The sequence below is a fragment of the Oryctolagus cuniculus genome, chromosome 13, assembly GCF_051225735.1.
Source record: "Oryctolagus cuniculus isolate XC-2025 breed Fujian yellow rabbit chromosome 13, ASM5122573v1, whole genome shotgun sequence".
NCBI lineage: Eukaryota > Metazoa > Chordata > Mammalia > Lagomorpha > Leporidae > Oryctolagus > Oryctolagus cuniculus.
In genome coordinates, this window is record NC_142879.1 from 63,075,191 (window position 1) to 63,096,166 (window position 20,976).

The 20,976-nt window shown below is 42.5% G+C and overlaps 1 long non-coding RNA gene across 2 annotated transcripts in view; it reads right to left on the reverse strand.

The window, feature by feature from the left end:
- Window positions 1-20,976, reverse strand: part of LOC127483573 (uncharacterized) — a 56,740-nt gene that overhangs the window by 20,096 nt on the left and 15,668 nt on the right. The window contains exons 1-2 of one of the 2 annotated variants that reach the window (XR_016219740.1): window positions 19,542-19,716; window positions 3,805-3,892 (exon numbers count right to left, since the gene is read on the reverse strand). This is a non-coding gene — a long non-coding RNA (uncharacterized LOC127483573). Of the gene's footprint in view, window positions 1-3,804; window positions 3,893-19,541; window positions 19,717-20,976 lie in introns of those variants that run through there. The other variant, XR_007909989.3, reaches the window with a different exon arrangement.

Here is a 20,976-nt window from a genome sequence, read left to right on the forward strand (position 1 = left end):
GAGGGCAGGGACCTTTCAGTCTAATTTAGTGAGTCCTCTGTGCCTATCAGAATCTGATCCTTTGTGCAAATTTGTGGAATAAGCTCGTGAAAAGACGGACACTCCAATTCATTCTACAGATCAGCTTCCCAGGCTTGATCTATCACAAATAACCACCTAAATCTCTCTAAACACAGTTCTTTCTCCTGAAGCTGCTTTGCCAAGATTAGATACAAAATCAAGACAAAAGCATTTGCTTAATAAAAGCTCTTTGGCTCTAGAAACACTGAGCAGCTGGGGGGAAGGAGGAGGGACTTTCAGTGTGAGACAGAGGTTTTCTTTGCTAGAGGGATAATCTCTTTCTTTTTCCCTTGCCTTTCATAAGCATACTGTTTCTGGACTCACTTTCTGTTTAGGCTCCTTTCTATCTCAGAAAACAGGTTTACAATGGTAGAAAAGATAAGAAGACAGAGGACGGAAAGGATTATGAGAAAGCAGTTTGGCCTTGGATTTTAACTGCGCCGAAGGAAATAATCACCGCAGATTAAACTCTACTTGTACATTTAGCTCACTAGTGTTGCGTAAAGCCAAAGAGCCCCTTAAAGGAAATGATGAAAAATAGGAAAGGTAAAATGGGTTATAGAGAAAAAAAGAACATGAGTGTATTTTTTTTCCCTCTTTAGAGTATCCCTCAGAGACTGAGATGGGCATTGTCCAATGTGATTGAGGAAGATTTTCATAAAAATTCTTTTTGTTATCTTCAGGTTTTGCAGTGTACAGTGTTCAATACTCAGCCACACTGGAAAACTCAATAGAGAATAATGTAATTTCCAAGGGTTTCTGATGGTGCGTGGTCCACTTAAATCAATCAATCAGCTCTCCTGAACATTGACATCAGCCACATTGAAGAGACAACTGACAAAGGGAAGTAAATAGAACCCTCCTACTGAAGAAATGGTGTAGTCCTGGAGAGCTCCAGGCCTGGGTACCTCAGAAGGTGACGGCTTGGGGTATAGGACTCAGAGAGGGGTGATTAAGATGTTATGACACTCGTAGGGTAGACCCTAATCTGATTGGTGATATTAGGAAATGGAGAGATTCTGATGTCAGAGAGACAACAGGGATGAGCATATACAGGGAAAGACCATGTGAGGACACAACAGGGAAGCCCATCAGCAAGCCACAGAGAAAGGGCTTCAAAGAACCAAACTCGCTGACACCTTGATCTAAGACTTCCAGCCTCCAGAACCATGAGGGAACAGATTTCTGTTGTTGAAGCCACTAGTCTGTGGTATTGTCTAATGGTGGCCCTAGTTGGCTAACACACCTACCAGCCCTTCACTTGCAAAGCTTTCCATAGAAACTGTGTCCAAGTACGATCTCAGAGGATTTGTAAGAGGATGCAATGAGCTTATCATAGATTGATCCGTGCTGGGTCTCATAGTAAAAGGGATGAGGATTGGCATTTGGTCAAGCAGTTACAAAGCCTGCATCCCACATCAGAGTGTCTGGGTTTGATTCCCAGTTCTGGCTCCAGATTTCCACTTCCTGCTAATATAGATCCCAGGGGACAGCCGTGATGGCGAAAGTAATTGAGTCTCTACTACCTATGTGGGAGAACTGAACCGAGTTCCTGGCTCCTGGCACTGGCCCCAGATGCTATGGACTCTTGGGGAGTGAACCAGCAGATGAGAACCAGTAGAGCAAGCACTGCAATGAACAATTTCTGCTTTCCACCTGATCCCTGAAGCCCCTTTTCTTATCTTTGTGCATACGTCACCCCTCCTGCATCAGTGAACTTTGCTGCCAACAGCTCTCACATTCCATGTGTCTCTGGAGACCCACCTTTGGGCCACTATGGGGATTTTCCTCCCTTGGTCCCCTACCTTGTTATGTACTTGATGGTTACTTAGGACTTCAGAGGAACTCTATGACCATGGAAGGGAACAAGGAGACTCCAGGACAGATGCTCCTGGCCTAAATGTGGGAACAACCTAAGCTGAAAGCTTCCTAGCACTGGCTATCCATCCAAGTATGTTAATATTCTGAGGAGGGGAATAGCAAGTTATCATTCCCTTTGAAAATGACATGCCTAAAAATGAAACTTTTATCAGAGAAGACGGAAACATCAATATAATTCTGACTGCTGCCAAAGAGGGTAAATAGCCAAAATCGTCCTGTTTGCCCAAGAGTTTACTGTCAGAGACAATGAGGTGAATTCAGATCATGTACTGACAGGTCTTTTGCTCTACTGATCTGGAAAAGAAAAAGAAGGGGAGACATGGGGACCCATTTAATGTCACATGGAAGTGGCAGCTACTCTTTGTCCCTGGTAACCTGGAAAGGGCTATTTGCTTTTAGTCCTTTTTCTTACTGCCAAGAGCCTGTGAGCTCAGTGTAAACACTGATCTCAATCCGAGGAGGGCCTATCAGTTATCTTCAACTTGGCCACTTCTTTCCTCAAACCTTCAGTTTCTTTATCTCTAAAATAAGCCATTCTGGCTATTTTCTATTTTGGAAGTAGGAGGAAGGGAAGATGGTTATCATTATTTACTTAGAGATTTGTATACTGTGTGCTTCCAGAAGAACCTGAAGCCAGCTCACACACAGTCCCAACAAACAGCACAGAGGCACGATAGAACGTTTAAACATACAGCAAGAAGGAGTCCACAGGAGAGGAAGGGAAAGAGTTGGTGTTAGTAGGTGCCACAGGGAACAAATTCTTACACTTGGACAATCAACATGGCTCTAAGTAGCCACGAAAGGCAAGAAGAGAACACATCTTGATTACCTGACTTTAGTTTCACAAAACCATAAAACTCACAGCTCTCCATTCATAAATGCAGTTACCTCTGAAATAATGGCAATCTCTGGGGAAACAGTGCTTCTGCCCATGAAAATCACCTGGAACTGGAAGGGTTAACGTCCCTCAGAAGCATTCCTTTCAGTGAGAGCTGTAGACACCCTCACTTTACTGACCTGAGAGAACCCCATCTCCCCAAGGACAGCAAAATAAACCCAGCCCTCTACAGAGGGACTGTAAACTCACCCGGGAGGAAACAACATTTCTGGACATCAAAGGAGTGGCTCAGCTCAACCAAACCAGCAAGGGAGAAGGAAGATGGACAAAGCAAAGTAGCACCAAAACACAGACTTTGGCTTCCTTTTTCCAAACAAAGTTTCTGTCAGTAAGTATGTCATCAAATTCACTTTCCCATTCACTTACTAATACCAGAAGTAGCAAGTGCCTCTTGGAATGGCTGCCTATCTCCATAATTTTCACTTCTATGACAGCAGCTCCTTCACAGCCTTGAGACCCTAATGGCTTCTTCTGTACTCTCTAATCAAATGCACACACAGGCTGCTCAAGCAAATTTCCTTTCTCGTGAATTTAAAACTAGGAACAGAGAATCACAATGAGGGAAAATGTCCACATGGCATCATTTCAGGAGTAAAGAAGACTTATGAACTCTTGCTCCTAAAAACCCTGAAGCACCCCAAGATCATTCCATCCCTAAATCCAAGTTGATCACCTTTTGTCTTGGATCCTATGGGCTGCATCAGACTTTCATATTTTCCTCTCCTTTTTTTCTTTCTTCTTTTCTAAAGTTGGCCAGACTTTGTTTCTATTGCATAAATAATAGATATATGACATATTGCATAGGATTCTTGCAAAAGACATAAGAGATATAGTGGGGAAAAAAGACATAAGAGATATAGTGGGAAAAACTCAACCAATGATTATGAGTGAGAAACGTTGTCATAAACAATGAAATTATTAAAAAAAAAAACTGAAGCAAGTGTAGAGCCATGAAATTGACTGACCTTTGTTGTCATGACTGCCACAGTTTGAGTTATTCAGAAAGAAGTGTTGAAAAGAGTTTGGGCAGAAGATGTTTTTGAGGCATCAGTGCTGTGAACAGAATGGGGAGGCAGAGTAACTTTGCAGGAAGAGAATCAAACTGTGGTGCCCCCCCACCAAGAAATCCCATGGGGGGAGAGGCCTGGAAGAAACTATCTCCACAGACCTAAAACCTATGGACAGCTTGTCTCTCAAGCTGCCTTTGGATGATGCTAGAGTGCCCCTGTTGTCTATTTTTGTCTTGTACCCCATACTGAGCCAACCCTTCAATAAACCATCATTGGACTTTTCCTCTTCATTCACCTGGTTACATAGGATTCTGCAAACAGCCATAGGCGTGAGCTACAGCAGAGGTGCTGGCACAATAGTGTTGGGTGCCCTAGGAGTCTCAGTTCCTTGCTGCCTTCAGAACACAAAGAACTTCACCAGGCACTGTGCTCCCTTCTTGGTAGGAAGTGCGAGGATGTAGAGGTGATATCGCAGCATGTCTGTCACTCTCAGACACCCAGAGGTGACAGGACCATCCCCTGAAGCTTCAGAAGGTGTCTCTCCTACACTCGAGACTACATGCATCTTATCAAGGCTTCCAGCATACCAGCCACTTCTTGCTCATTCAGATTTATAAATAATTGTTTTTTTCTGAATGGAGACCCAGATGAACAAGATCTCTCTCTCTCTCTCTCTCTCTCTCTCTCTCTCTCTCTCTCTTTGACAGGCAGAGTTAGACAGTGAGAGGGAGAGACAGAGAGAAAGGTCTTCCTTCCGTTGGTTCACCCCAAAATGGCTGCCACGGCTGGTGCGCTGCACCAATCCAAAGCCAGGAGCCAGGAGCTTCCTCCTGGTCTCCCATGCAGGTGCAAGGCCCAAGGACCTGGGCCATCCTCCACTGCCTTCCCAGGCCACAGCAGAGAGCTGGACTGGAAGAGGGGCAACTGGGACAGAACCGGCACCCCAAACGAAACTAGAACCCGGAGTGCTGGCGCCGCAGGTGGAGGATTAGCCTAGTGAGCCACGGCGCCGGCCTTAGATCTCTTTAAACTATAATGATAGAGGTCAAGAGAGTGAACACAGTAATGGTAAAAACTGTAAATACACACACACACACACACACACACACATTCCATTGGATTTGAAGCTTTTGAAGCTGCTTCTTATTCTTTTTTACAAGTGAGAGAGAAACAAATGCATTGGCCAAGTCAAAAGCCACAAAATACCCAAGGCTGTGTTAATCTGTTCCAGCAAAGATGCTGCCTTCAGAATGGCAGCTTGGATGGGGGCTACTGCTTGGTTGAGCTTGCAGGATCTGTCTAGTTTCTACAGGGTCGGATGGATGAATTGGACGGAGATTTAACAGGCCTGCCACACCTGCTTCCTTCACATCCTTCTGCTTAGCACTCATCTTTGCCACCCCATGCCCCTGCAAGCAGGAGACAGAATTGTTCTGTATTCACATTCTTAGCCAATGGCAGCAGTTTCACAAGCTCCTCTTGGCTCTTGTCACTAGGAAATCACTTAGTGCAGATTCAGTAAGGTCCCAACTGCCTTGTGGGAAGTTTCAGAGTCAACAGTGCCCATCAGGATGGTTCCATGTTGGGTCAAAATGACTGGGCTCTTCTATCCCCATGTCATTCAGTCAGCAGCTGCAGGCTGTACAGAGAAAGTGCAATCTTGGGCAGCAGGTAATCTCCCTGCAGCTGAGGAAATCCTGAAGAAGCTGAGAGATGGAGGCTGATTGCTAAACACAGCTTGACAGCCGGGGCTACAAGCTTTACTGAAAGGCAGACCTCGGCAGTAGTTTCCTGCCTGCCACGTTGTGCTGTGAGCCTAGGTGCTCCAGAATGCAGTGCCACTTTGTCACCTATGGCGGGAGCTTCCTGGCTGTAGGACAGGATAGTGAAAGAACCACTTGTAGATCTCATCCCACACTGGTACTTAAACTACTGTCACCAGCAGCAAAAGTTGCAGCATTCATTCATTGAACACTGTTCACTGAAGGGCGAACTAGGCACTGTTTGGAGTACATTGCGTGAGTTCTTGCATTTGATTCTCACAACATCTGATGGAGTGAGTACATTCACCATCTGTATGTTATACAACTGGAAGGTGGGGCTTACAAAGATGGAAGTAAGTTGCCCAAGGTCATGCAGATAATAGAGACAAAGCTGGTCCACTATGTGAAGCTCAAAAATAAGTGAGCAAATGCATAAGGATGTGAGAAATAACTTTATATTGCTTTGTGTTTGCTTGCTGATTGATAATGTGAAAAACCAATTCTACTTTATCATTTTCATTTTTTTTATTATCAGTTAATTACTCTTTAAACCGTCTAATGTTTAAGAATGGCCCTGAATCTTTTCTTTTTATCATTATTCAATTAGAAACCATGCCCTAGTTTCTATCCTTCAATAAATCCTAGAGAGGTGTCTGTTGAATACGTGTATGTGTAAGAGAATGATAAGACAGTCTCTTATTCTAAAAATACATTGCTGCCAGAGAAACAGGCTGTACATTAATTTTTTTTAAGAAGCTCAAGATGGCCTCTCTCTCTCAGCTCATTAATTTTCAAAACATCCCTATGAAGATGGCTACCAGTGAGCTTTCTTGTGTTTCAGAATGAAAGGGAAGTAAGTGGACGGAAAGACGAGAAAGTGAACTGCCAGGAAGAACTTATCTTATTAGAACTAAGTGTCTGCCAGTGCAGGAGGTAAAATCAGATCTTCATTCCAAGCTGCCGTCAGGAGATGATTTCTCTCTTGCAGGATGGGTGGAGAGGATACGGGGAAAGTATTTTTCAGGGATAACTTGTTTTTAATCTAGACAGGAGAATTTATGACTCCATAAATATTCATTATATTATTCTCTGTTACTTTCCTGTATTTTTTCAAGCTTTTTGATACAGAAAAATTTAGAGAAATACAATTATTTTTATTCATACAGATATTTCTTCTTGCTGAAAGGGAAAGAATCAACTATGAAAAATAATCATCCTGGGGCAGGTATTTTGTGCAGAAATTATGACGCCACTTTGGAGATCTGTATCCCATATCCAAGTGCCTGGGTTCAAGTCATAGCTCTATTTCTGGTTCCAACTTATGGCTATTGTGCACCCCAGGAAGCAGCAGAAGATAGCTCAAATTCTTGAGCCACTGCCCCCAGGTAGATGGTCTGGATTGAGTTTCTGATTCCTGGCTTCTGTCTAGCCCAGTCCTGGCTATTGTGGGCAGTTGATAAGTGAATCAGCACATGGAAGATCTCCCTCTCTCTCCCTCTCTCTCTCTCTCTGTCTCCATTTCTTTTTTCTTTTCTTTTTCTCTTCTTTCTCTTGCATAAATGAAAATAAATAACATTTTTGCTGTATCCCTAGTTTTTTTCTGTCCTGTCTTCCAAATTTAAAACAAACATGAAAAAAGAACCCTAACAACAGAGTAATAAAGTTTAAGAAAAACTGACTTTTGTCTTCTTTTTCTTTAATTGATTCCTTCTTAATAAGAACACTAAAATGATTGACAACAAATCAGTGGGGACTATTGTATATTCAGGCAGTATATTAATGTCCACAAAGAAAAGATAAGTGTGCAGGATGGGGAATGGCCAAATCACACTAGGTCACTAGAGATGTGGCTTGGACAATTCATTAAATCCCAGGATCTTACTTTTCTTATCTACATTACAAGGAAAGGAAAATTTAACTTCAAAAATGTTCTTAGGACAAAATGAGATGATTTACATATAGTGCCTGGCATAAAGTAACAATCATTAATAATCCCTCCTGCCTACCCATTTCCTTATTAACAAACTGGCTTTATAAATCACATTTCTCTGCATGAGAAGCTGAGCTTTTCAGGTCATTTTCAGGTGCAAGGCCATGTACACGAGTCCTCTCTGCAAATGAGCCAGAATGGTTTATTCCCCTATGTCTTGTTGACCATGTGCAATAATAACCAGGGCACATCTCTCTTCACAGGAGATCAGGAGAAGCAGGAGACAAAATTGACTCCCTGATAACCTTGAATCCACTCTGCTCCGGGCCTGTTAACTTGCTCTGATCTCATGGTACCAGAAGCAGCTGTAATGAGGTGTCCGCTAACCTTCCAGACTCCTAGGGTTTGGAAGACTATTGCAGGTAAATAAAGGGCATGTGGGGATCAAAGAGGGCATAATCACAGACTTAGAAGGAAAGGAAAGGAAACAATCTGGGAGTGTGATGAGAGGCTGCCCTCCCCAGGGTATAACTCAATAGAGAATGGATTTTTCCTCCTCCTGCAGTGTTTTGCATATCCTGCAGGGGCAACATTTGCAATGCACAGAACTAGGGAGAGTCAGCCCCCCTATCAGAAGGGAGGGTAGAAGACAAATTTTACAGGCAGTTGAAAGGCACAGAAATACTCCTGGAGAAAAGATGAAAGCTTTGTTAAACATGCTGCCTTGTTCGACTCTCTTGGTTATGAACGGTTTTTGTCCTCTGTAAGAACAAGAGCAACTTTGTCTAACGCTGATTCTACTCCAATGACGCCAGTCGTCCTCACTACCTAAGAAGACGAGCATAAGCACCTCACACTTGTCCACTGTGACCCCAATCCTGTCTTCCATAAGATCCTCTTCCCAAGACTAATTGGGTATCCATATTAATTCCTTCTCAAGCACTCTGTCATTTTCATTCATAAAAATTATGAAAAATCACAACTAGTTCTATATTCATACTAAGATGCAATTTGACTGTTTGGCTTTCTTTCTCTCACAAGTGTCCAGTGGATTGTTCATCCAGGGGCTACATGCTCTATTCACAATCCTCTGAAAAGTCTCTGCACCTACTCCTGTTTTGGCTATATGTGAGATTGAACCTCCTTCCTACACTTCAACCACATCACTACTGCAAAAGATTAAGTCTTCCATTAATCCAGGCATCAAGGATATTTGTAAAAAATGCAAAACCCCACTCTTCTTTCTGAATTTTTTAATTCTAGAAAATTACTTATATTTCACTTTAAGTGTTTTTATGCTAACATATGATGAATATCTCTCTGGTATTTAAATAATTTAATAAGTGAATATCTTAAATGTTTTCAGTTTGATTTCTAATAGATACAGTAAGAATTGATACCTGTAAGTCACATAAACAAAAACATTTTAGGGTCTACAACCATTTTTCAAGATGTAAAATCCTGGGACCAAAAACATCGAGAACCTTCTCTGGTTCTAAACACCCACCACATCCAAATTTTGTGCTGAGATTGGATCTCCCCTCTAGGCAGCCCTCTTGGATGGTGTAAGAAAAAAATCACACCAACTCCCTTGTGCGACCCTGTCTGGCTCACTACCGACACTTGGCATCAACCAGTAAGCAGTGTAGACTGCACTTATGCAAGCTGTCTTCTCTGCCTCCTCAGGTTCTGCGCCTTTAGGTGACCTGGGTGCATCAGACGTTAACTGACTGTCCTCTCACACTGCTGCAGACACATCAGACTCACAGTTTGGAAGAGAAAACACCACTCCCAGCCTTCCCCAGGGGAGGACCTGGTGACTAAGTCGAGACAGCTCTCCAAAACTTCTCTGCTCTCCACCACCAACTCGCCACTCTTTCATATTCACAAGGTGGTGAGGGTTTAAGAATCCTGTGAATTCTCTACCCTAAATTCTCCCACCTCTGAACCCCTCTAATGTGTTCCTTGAATTTCTCTTATGATTATAAATTCTGATTTGCCTACTCTTGTTCATGGACACATAAAAGCCTTGACCAACTACAACATAAGCTACCTGAGGGTCTGATTTATTCACCTTTTAATCACCAGCACTCTAAGGAGTACTGCCGATCCTACTGATGGAATTCACAGAGCCAATTCTAGTCCCCAGAGCAGAGATCATCAAAAGGGAAAATCACTGTCAGAATGAGTTCCTCATTTTTAGGGCATCTGTTCTTTGAAATTTCTCCCATATTAATGGTAAAAACTGTGAATCAGTGCCATAGAAAGGATAAATCAGAAGGCTTCCAGGGATGAGAGCCCAATCCATGGAGCCTAAGTGAGCCTCCCAAACGAGGTGTGGTGATTTAGGAACATCATGAGCCCGTTCCCAGGGAGGCAGCTGCAAATGCAAGACATATTATTACCTGCAGACATTCATGCCACCCTGCAAAGCACCCCAGAAACAGAGACAGCATCATCTCCCACTCTGCACACAGATGTGGGCAGCTGACCCAATCACAGGCTGTATAAATGGGAAATGTAGACATCTTCTGATCCAGCTCCTCATTTGCAAATGATTTTTGTCTGTTCTTCAGGTTCAGGGGGCTAGGACTCCTCTATGATTGCCAGGCCAATGCCCTTTCACCCACACTAATTATAAATATGCCTGTCTGTAATGCAATAATATATGCTAACAGAAACAGGAATCAATCAAGTCTGACTAGGAAATGAAACATTAAAGGAAAACTTGGACAGGGAAAAGGAGAAGCAAGAATAGAGGAAGAGAATGGAAGAGGTAAAGAGGGGAGGGAATAGAGTAGATCTATGGACACAAAAAGATGAAAATGTGTTTACTATTTTAACAGAAGCAGAAACAAGCCAGACAGAAACCATTTTATTTCCCATTCTGCTTCCATAATAAGGACGTATAGCTGTTTTCTATTGCTGTATAGAAAATTAGCATCAACAGCAGCTTAAAGCAGCTCTCGTTTATCATTTCACAGTTCTGGAGGTCAGAAGTCTGGGCAGGACTCAGTCACCTTCAAGTTCAGGCCTCACAAGGCTGCAGCAAGGTGTCAGTTGGGCAGTGTGCTCATCTGGAGTTCAGAGCTCATCCCAAATGTTAGCAGAATTCAGGGCACTGTTGTAGGATTCAAAGCAGCTCATTTCTCCAATGCAGTCACAGAATGTCTCTACAACTTCACTCTGAGAAATACCCACTTTTACCTCTTTTAAGGACTTCCTTGCTTAGGTCAGGTCCACCTACTTCTCTTTAATTCAGTCAATGGATTAGCAATCTAATCATACTTTAGCATCCATCACAGTAGCTAGCTCCACCCCCACTCAGGGAGAAGGGACCACATGGGGCAAGTACATCAAAAGATGGGCTCTAGGGTTGGGGGACAAAGTACAATTCTACCATGGTTTCCTCTGTCCCAGTGACTTCTGTGTCTTCCAAATGCAAATTGCATTCACATCCTCCCAATATTTCAAAGAGTCCCATCCCAATATAGCGTCATTTCAAAGCCCAAAATCTAGGTTTATTTTTTGACTGCTATGGTCTGATTGCTTGTATTCCCCCAAAATTCATCTGCTGAAAGCTAACCACCTGTATGATGATAAAAGGAAGTAAGGCTTTGGGAGGTCGATTGGTTCATGTGGAGAGAACATAATGAATGGGATAAATGCCCTTACAAACAGAGAGCTCCTTCAGCCCTTCCATCTAGTAAGGACAGCAGAAAGGGACACGCAGGGTACAGATATCAGGCCCTCACCATGCCAAGAACCTGCTGGCTCACTGATTTTTGACTCTCCTTTTCCAGAACTATGAGGAATAAATTCCTGATGTTTATACACTTCAAATAAACTAAGACAGCCAACTTGAGGATGTTCTAAAAATGAAAGCAACAATTCTGGCCACCTATCAGTTAAGCAAAAGTAGACTTGCTATTTTAAAGGACTAGACATTTTTACAGAGGAATCTCATGCTCATGCTGAAAGGCAGTTGCCAGTCTGCAGGCGAGCAGTGCTTTCCCACTTCTGTGCTATCATTGGAATCTGGGAATTCCCCCCGGAGCACACAATAGGAACACAAGAGTGTTCTCCAAGTGATACACACACACACACAGTCTTTAAACTTCTGATTTGGACAGCTTCTTGGTCTGCAGAAATACAGGGATGTCAGCACACATGGTGTCTGGCCCCTATTCATTGGTCCAACTAAGCATGTGACCCCACAGTGCCTCCAATTCCTAGTATGCAAGAGGAGGTGACAGGGAGGACAATGAAGCAACTGGCTTCACCCAAGGCAGCAGGGAGAAACCTGGGTGGCTGCCATCATTTGCAACCAGAGTTCAGTCTCAGTGTAGACATGGGAGAGAACAGGGAGTCAATGGGAAAACACTTTCTTCTTGTCATGGATCATTGTACTTAAATCTCTAGACTTCATCATCATCTGTTGGTTCATTCCACAAATGGTTGCAACAGCCAGGACTGGGCCACGCTCAAGTAAAGAGCCACAAACTCCACTGGAGTCTCTCACAGGGACCTAGGTATTTGTGCCATCATCAACTGCCTTCCCAGGTGATCAGATCAGCATGGGATTAAACCTGAGCGGGGCAGCCAGAACTCAGACACACTCAGATAAGGGATGCCAGCATCCTAGGCAGCACCTTGACCCACTGTGCCACAAAGCTAGCCCTGAGATGTACATTTTTAATTCAATAGAGGAAATACTTTCTTATGTGACTTTGTTTTAAAATCATAATGATGGACTTTATTAAATATTGTTTTGCTATCTATTGAGATATTATCATTTGTTCTTCACTGAACTCTTATGAATAAACTGTAGTATTTTGATTTATTTTTAGAATACATGTTGAGGGACTGGCGCCATGGCTCACTTGGCTAATCCTCTACCTAGAGTGCTGGCACCCCATATGGGCACCGGTTCTAGTCCCAGTTGCTCCTCTTCCAGTCCAGCTCTCTGCTGTGGCCTGGGAAGGCAGTGGAGGATGGCCCAAGTGCTTGGGCTCCTGCACCCGCATGGGAGACTGGGAAGAACACCTGGCTCCTGGCTTGGGGCCAACGCAGCACCGGCCATAGTGGCCATTTGGGGAGTGAACCAATGGAAGGAAGACCTTTCTCTCTCTCTCTCTCTCTCTCTCTCTCTCACTGTCTAGAACTCTACCTGTCAAAATAAAAAATAAATAAATAAATATATAAAAATACACATTGTTCATAATAAATGAATGTATGATGTATATATTTTTAAAAAAGAGAATACATGTTGAACCATACTTACATTCTTGGAATATATTTCATGCAATAAATATGTATTATTCTTTTTTAGATTTTAGATGTATTTATTTATTTATTTGGCAGGGGGAGGGGGGCGGAGACAGAGTGATCCCAACCACTGGGTCACTCTATAAATACCTACAACAGATACTGGAAACCAAAGCAAGGAACTGAATATCCATGTCTCCCACATGAGTAGCAGGAAACCACATACTTAAGCCATCAACACTGTCTCCCAAGTCCACATTAATGGGAAGCTGGATTCAGTAGCCAAAATCAGAGATTAAACTTGAGTGTACCAATGTGGAACATGGCATCTCACCCACTAGGCTAAATGCCTGCTCTTCTACTTACTGCTAGGTTCTACTGGCTAACATTTAGTTTAGGGTTTTTGCATTCATATTCAGAAGTGTAATTTGTTTTCTGCACTATTGTTTTTCATTTTGTGTTTCTATGATGAAATTACACAAACAGGGAAGATTTCCTCCTACCTGTAGACTCTGGGAAAGTATGAATCACATCGCAATTACTTGTTCTTCTAAAGTTTGAAAGAATTTAATTATGAAACTATAGAAATGGTAGATCTTCACAACTTATAAAACATCTTGGGGCCGGCACTGTGGCGTAGCAGGTAAAGCTGCTGCCTGCAGTGCCAGCATATCCTATGGGCTCCAGTTTGTGTCCTGGCTGCTCCACATCTGATCTAGCTCTCTGCTATGGCCTGGGAAAGCAGTGGAGATTGGCTCAAGGCCTTGGGCCCCTACACCTGTGTAGGAGACCTGGAAGAAGCTCTTGGCTTTGGACTGGTGCAGCTCTGGCTGGTGCAGCCATCTGGGGAGTGAACCAGTGGATGGAAGATCTCTCTCTCTCTCCCTCTGCCTCTCTGTAACCCTGGTTTTCAGATAAAATAAATAAATTTTTTTAAATCTCCCACAATATAATTAGTTGATTGTGTATGCAGTAAAGAATTAATTCAGCGGGCCTATGCTGTCCAAACCCTGTACATTCCAAAGGTGCGCAGGACCAGCCCTTTATGGTAACAGTGTTGTTTAGGGTGAATGCCTGTTTTTGTTTACCTGGAGCCGAGCCTGTGACAAGCTGTATCAGCTTGATATCTGAAGTGCCTGGGAACTAAGTAACTAAAGTGAGTCGCATGGACAGTCCATGCTAGCATGACTGAGCCTCAACAGCTTTGAATAGCAAGGAGCAGGTGAACAACACATTGCTGCTGTCTATGTGACTACCCAGGGACAGGACAGGCTTGATTTCTCCTGGACTCCAACCTATGTGCCTTGTTTCCTTGCTGACCTTAATCTGTGCCCTTCCACTGTGAGAAATAGCTTTTCTGAGTTCCACGAGTCCTTCAGGTGCCTCACCGAACTGAGGGTGACCTGGGAGATCCCTGATACATTTGGTTTTGCATTTCTTTTTGAATCAATTTGGTTTATTTCTATTCCCTCAAAAAGCTTCCTTTTCATTAGGTACAAACTTAATAGCAGAATGCTCCTTAGAATCTCTAAATTTTTTTTCTTCTATGACTGCAATATTTTTTCTCTTGTTCCTAGTAATATACATTTGTATTTTCTCTCTTTTTTAAGGTTAAGAACTAGTTTGGGGCCTGCGCTTAGCGGGTGAAGCTGCCGCCTGCAGTGCCGGCATCCCATATGGATGCCAGTATGAGACCCAGATGCTTCACTGCTGATCCAGCTCTCTGCTGTGGCCTGGGAAAGCAGAAGAAGATGGCCCAAGTCCTTGGGCCCCTGCACCCACGTGGGAGACCTGAAAGACGCTCCTGGCTCCTGGCTCCTGGCTTCGAATATGCGCAGCTCTGGCCACTGTGGCCATTTGGGGAGTGAACCAGTGGATGGAAGACTCTCTCTCCCTCTCTGTAACTCTTTCAAATAAATAAATAAATCTTAAAAAAAAAAAAACATGTTGTAAATTTATGAAATGCATGTTCAGTTAACTGATATCCATTCTTTCTTTTAAAAAAAAGTGCTCATAGTTATGGAATTTCTTCTATAATTGAGGGGCTTTAAAGATTTATTTATTTATTTATTTATGGGGCCACCTCCATGGAACAGCGAGTTAACACCCTGGCCTTGGGTGCTGGCATCCCATATGGGCGCTGGTTCAAGACCTGGCTGCTCCACTTCTTTTTATTTTTTATTTATTTTTTTTTATTTGACAGGTAGAGTTATAGACAGTGAGAGAGAGACAGGGAGAAAGGTCTTCCTTCCGTTGGTTCACTCCCCAAATGGCTGCCACAGCCGAAGCTGCGCCAATCCGAAGCCAGGAGCCAGAAGCTTCCTCCTGGTCTCCCATGTAGGTGCAGGGGCCCAAGGACTTGGGCCATCCTTCACTGCTTTCCCAGGCCACAGCAGAGAGCTGGATCAGAAGTGGAGCAGGGGCTGGTGCCGTGGCTCACTTGGTTAATCCTCCACCTGCAGCACCAGCATCCCATATGGGCGCCTGGTTCTAGTCCTGGTTGCTCTTCTTCCAGTCCAGCTCTCTGCTGTGGCCTGGCCCAGGTGCTTGGGCCCCTGCACCCGTATGGGAGACCAGGAGGAAGCTCCTGGCTCCTGGCTTCGGATTGGCGCAGCTTCGGCTGTGGCGGCCATTTGGGGAGTGAGCCATCAGAAGGAAGACCTCTCTCCCTCTCTCTCGTTCTCTCTCTCTCTCTCTCTCTCTCTCTCTCCTCTCTCTGTGTGGCTCTGACTTTCAAATAAATAGATAATTTTTTAAAAAAAGACTTATTTATTTATTTGAAAGGCAGAGCTATGAATAGAGAGAAGGGGAGAGGGAGACAGGAAGGGAGGATGGAGGAAAGAGAGAGAGAGAGAAAAAGATATCTTCCGTCCACTGGTTCATTCCCCAAATGGCCACAATGGCCAGGGCTGGGCCAGGCAGAAGCCAGGAGCTTGTAATGTCACCTGAGTCTTCCCTGTGGGTGGCAGGGGTCTAAGTACCTGGGCAATCTTCTGCTGCTTTCCTATGTACGTTAGCGGGGAGCTGGACTGGAAGGAAGCAGCTAGGGCTTGAACTAGCACCCAGGCGGCGTATCAGCATCACAGGGGGTAGCTTTACCCACCAGGCCACAATGCTGGCTCCACACATCTGCAGGTTTTGCTATTCAGTATTTTCATTCTCATTATTTTCCAGCTTTTTTTGAAATTACAACTTTTATTTCTTCCTTGACCCAAGAGTTATTTAGGGAACGATGTTTAAATTTGTGATTGGCGATGTTAATTCAACTTTCGTTATTTATTTCTAATTTTAATTATTTAAGTTCAAATTGTGTGGCCTTACACTATTTTTATTCTGAAAATTTTAATGACTGGTTTCATCTAATACCAATGTTTGTGGAAAAAATTAGTGATAGACAAAAATAATATGCCTGTACTATTCACATTTTATAAAGTTTCGATGTGAATTCTTATTTTTTTTTAAGATTTATTTATTTGAGAGGCAGAGTTACAAACAGAGGGAGAGACACAAAGAGAGGTCTTTCATCTGCTGGTTCACTCTCCAGGTGAACTCATCCAGGGCTGAGCTGATTTGAAGCCAGGAACCTGGAGCTCCTGCCAGGTCTCCCGCACGGTTCCAGGAGCCATCTTCCGGTGCTTTCCCAGGCCCTAAGCAGGGAGCTGGATTGGAAGTGGAGCAGCCAGGCCTTAAACTGGCATCAATATGGGATGCTGGCGCCACAGGCAGAGGCTTAACCTACCATACCACAGAACCAACCCCGGTGAATTAAAATTATGTTTCTGTTACTTAAAGCCAGCAATTTCAAGGCAGTAGTTTCACAGGCCATTTGAACTTATGACAGTGACAATTTGTTAAAAATATTTATATATCAAGTAAAATATAACTTTTTAAGACTTTCAACTCTGAGATATGTTTCAATTTATTTATTTTGTGTAGATTAATTTTTAAATGTAGCACATAAACTTGTTGCTATTTTGTTAATCATTTCCATGCTTGAGTTCTGTGCAATATTTTCCATTATGTCATAATACTTAATTTAGAAGTGGCAACATTTATGCTCAAAACCTTCCCCCAAAAAAATTAGTGATAAAAAAGAATGCTTCTTTTCTGTTTGCAACATACCAGGTTTAGTGTTTATCTTTTAAATCAGTATCAATAATCAGATCACTCATATCCTGCATTTTCTTCAGCCAACAGGATCAAGGACTAAGAAGTGAAATAACACCTGCCACTATTGTGCCACCATCAGTTTTCACTTTTATTTCCAAAGACATTTATTTTCTTTTCGTGTTTCGAAAACACAAAAAAGTATTTACTATCTATGATTTTATTATTTTAGTGGCCTCATTGGGAACACAACCTCTCATGCCCAACAACCCACTTTGACTATTTAATAACTTCCTTTCACATTTATCTGGCAAACACATATTTGTCATTTTCCTTCCAAAGATTCTGAGCTAATTCATTTTAGCTATGTCTCCTTTGGCTGAAATATTGCTAGATGTTTGTTTTTAAGTCCATTCTGAGAGTTTTTTCCTTGCAACAGGTGAGTTCATTCCCATCTGCTGTTAAAACAAATTAGTTTTTGACACAAATTTCATTGTTTTTATTATATTTGTAATGCCTTTTATTTTCTTTTTGTTTATATTCTTCTGTGTTTGATTTCTCTTTTGAATTTGTATTGTTTTAAAGGCTGTTGAGTTCTGTATGAGTTTAGCTTTATAAATTTGAGTTATACTGAGGCTGCATTACTTGGTACAGCCAGCAAAAATTAACACAAAAAGTCAGGAGAGTTGGTGTGTGGGGAGGGAGACAGTGCAGGGAGGGAGTAGGCAATAAGATGGAGTGAGTGCATGACAAATTACACATATGGGTATTTGTTCAAGATCCTAAAATGGGTGATGGACTCTGGGGTATTCATTATATTGCTGTTCTTAAAATATCATTTATTTTGTCATGTTGGAGCCCATTCCAAATGCTATTTAGACATAGGTTTGCAAAATTTTAAAACAATATCACCCTTTATTTGAAAGCTATAGTGATTGTTAAAATATACTATGCTGCTTTTAATGAATTAATAAATAAATGTTTTAAATTTAAAAAAATAAGTATATAGTTCTCAAAACTATTAACTTCTTCCACCCCTTTGATATTTTTGTCCCTATCATCAGAGTGCCTGTGTTTGGGTCCCAATTCCAACTCAGTTCCAGCTTCCTTCGAATGCAGATCCTAAAAGGCAACACTTGATGGCTTAGTAATTGGGCTCCTCCTCCCATACAGGTGGCACAACTGAATTGCATTCCCAGCTCCAGGTATCACCTTAGCCCAGTTCTGGCCCTTGCAGGCATTGGGAAACGATGGGCTCTCTCTCTCTCTCTCTTTCTCCCTCTTTATCTCTATCATTATCTCTATCTCTGTACCCTTCAAAAAAGTTAATTTTTTAAATGTTAAATAATACCAGATACAAAATAATATACATATAATGATTTCAATACTACTTAAAATGTTATTTTAAAAGCTTATAAAGCATGTAAACAAGGACTACAGGATAGGACACAAAACGAAAATATTTTATATTGGGGTTATGAGATTATACATGACAATTCTCCCATGGAACTGGTCCTGGATACCTTGCCATTTGAATTAAAATATCAAAACAAAGCAACAAATAGAGCAGCATAGCCTTGCATATTCCCTGATGAAAATATCACACTAAATTTGTTTTTACATTTCATGTATTTTGCTATAGTCAGTTGTGTTTTAAAAATTCAGAACAAAGAAGGAAGCATCCTCTTTTAGATAGATGATTTTAGCAGATTGTAAAAGCCTGAAGTTGTTGGCAAACTAGCACCTAAAAAAAGTAATCTGATGCTAATTAGCTATTTAAACATGCAGGAGACAAACCATGGGAGAGAAAGGAGCAGGAGAGAAAGTCAGAGGTATCTAAATAGTAACACCGCACGGGAACACAGACTACTTCAGAGCTGGAGGATTAAAACTGCTTCGTCTCCTCACGGAACAAAAAGGAGAAAATACTCTGAAGTCTTTGTCTTCATCAGGTAGAAAACCCATGTTTGAAAGGGCTTATCTACCAAAGAAATTGCATTTTTAAATTAGTTCACGTTTTACCAATCAACTTCGAATTAACATAAGAGCACTCCTATTGGAGTGGATCCAATTCGAGTCTGAAGTAAAAATACCTGACATTTTAGTCAGCCTGAGCAGCCTGTCCTGGGTAAACATTTAAGTGCCTTTACAATTTCTGAGATGTGAAAAACAGTCCTAGACCCCAGAGTCTCAGGTTGGAACCAGGGCTGAACGTGGACTTTACAAAGCAAACCGCCATCAGCAATAGCAAATGTTAGGAGACCTGGAGACCCCTGGAAGAGTTGAGTGCATGTGGCTGGCATTATTTTTATCTGAACTCCCTCTCTAAATACCAGTAGCTCCCTGGGGTTGCCAAAATAACTTAAATGCTCTTTATAGGAAAAGCTTGGATGGCTTTTATCAATGTGTTCAACATAGGAAGTGAAACCCTCCACCCTGCTGGGCTTTTTCACCCTCCTTGAGAGTCAGGGTCACATTCTTTCTCTCTGCAGAGTAACTCTGCCCCAGAACTTGGAGGGATAGAGGAGGACACCGAGCTCTCCTGTGTCTCCCTCCCATCTTTCTCTCCCTCCCAAAGGGCAAGGATATGCTCCATGCCCGGCGTTTCTAAAGCAACCTCTTACTTTGACTCAGTCCTTTTTCTTCCAGGCCTTCATTGTAGAAATGCCACCTCAGTTCTGACAGCCTCCATGCCTCTGTGTGCTCCCTTGGTCTCAGCTCTCTGTTTCTTCCACTCCAAGTGTTTTCTCTTGGTGCACTCCACAGCTTCCAGAACCACAGACATTCACTCAACACTAGCTTACTGAGCACATGTTAAACAGAAAGCACTCTGCTAAACACTGACAGGATTTTAACGATGCATAGCATACAAAGATAATTCATCTAAACATAAAGTAGTTGACAAAGAGAGGATCAGGAGCAGAGATTTGGCCTCTCAGTTAAGGCAGTAGTTAACACATCCGCATCCCACATTGCAGCACTCCCAACTCTGGCTCCAGATTCCAGCTTCCTGCTAATGCAGAACCTGGGAGGCAGCAAGTGCGGCTCAAGTAGCTGAGTCCCTGCCATCCCCATGGGAGACTGAGATCGAGTCCCAGGCTCCCAGCTTCAGCCTCCCAGCCATTGCCAGCTGTTTGGGGAATGAACCAGCGAGTGAGAGTTCTCTGCCTCTCCCTCTCTCTCTCACTCTCTCTCTCTCTCTCTCTCTCGATGTGTGTGTGTGTGTGTGTCCACCTCTCAAAAAAATAAAGAGGATTCAAGAAAGTCTTTTGGGTTTATATAGGAGCAGGAAGAACTCACTTTAGGGAAAACTGTGCAAGTCTCATGTAGGAACTTGTGTTTTAGAATGGGCAGAACTCAGAAAAATAGAATTCTGACTGATGTTTTCTGAAGAGAGCCAACCATGTGGATTTAAAAGCATTAACATGAGAATGCTCACATATACTGAGTAAAGCATAAGTAGCCAAGACAGCTAAAATATAATGTTCAGTGGGGGGAAAAAAAGAATCACATAGCTTAAATACTGCAGTGGCATATGTTATCTACATCCTCCAAGGAATACAGTATATAGTTGGTCCCAAGGAAATTTGGAGCCACTTGTCCCCTATATAGAAACGGTGTCAGCTTTCTACGGTCAAATTTTGTTACTTCTTCTGCAAAGAAATGACAACTGTAAAAATGATTAGTCTTTTGTGGAGGCACTACCTCTCTCTTCAATGAACCAGGCAGAATTTGACTTAGTATTCTTTGGTCATTCACCAACCCAAATGGATTACATTGACCCCTTACAGGAGGTAATGCAATGTGCCAGACTGTACCCCAGAATAATTGCATTTATTCACCAGCATCGCCATCAAAATCAAAAGACAGTCCCATCCTGGGAAGTGCTATGGTATAAGAAGAGCAGTGGAAACATTTAACAAACTCCAAAACAGAAAGTTATTTAACATGGGTAGCAAACTGTGTGCTGGGAAAACCACCGATCCTCTACTAATGGTAAGGCCTCCCTGGGTAAAGGGAATGCCCTTGGTAATGGGGGCTGGGAGGTGATGCAAAAAT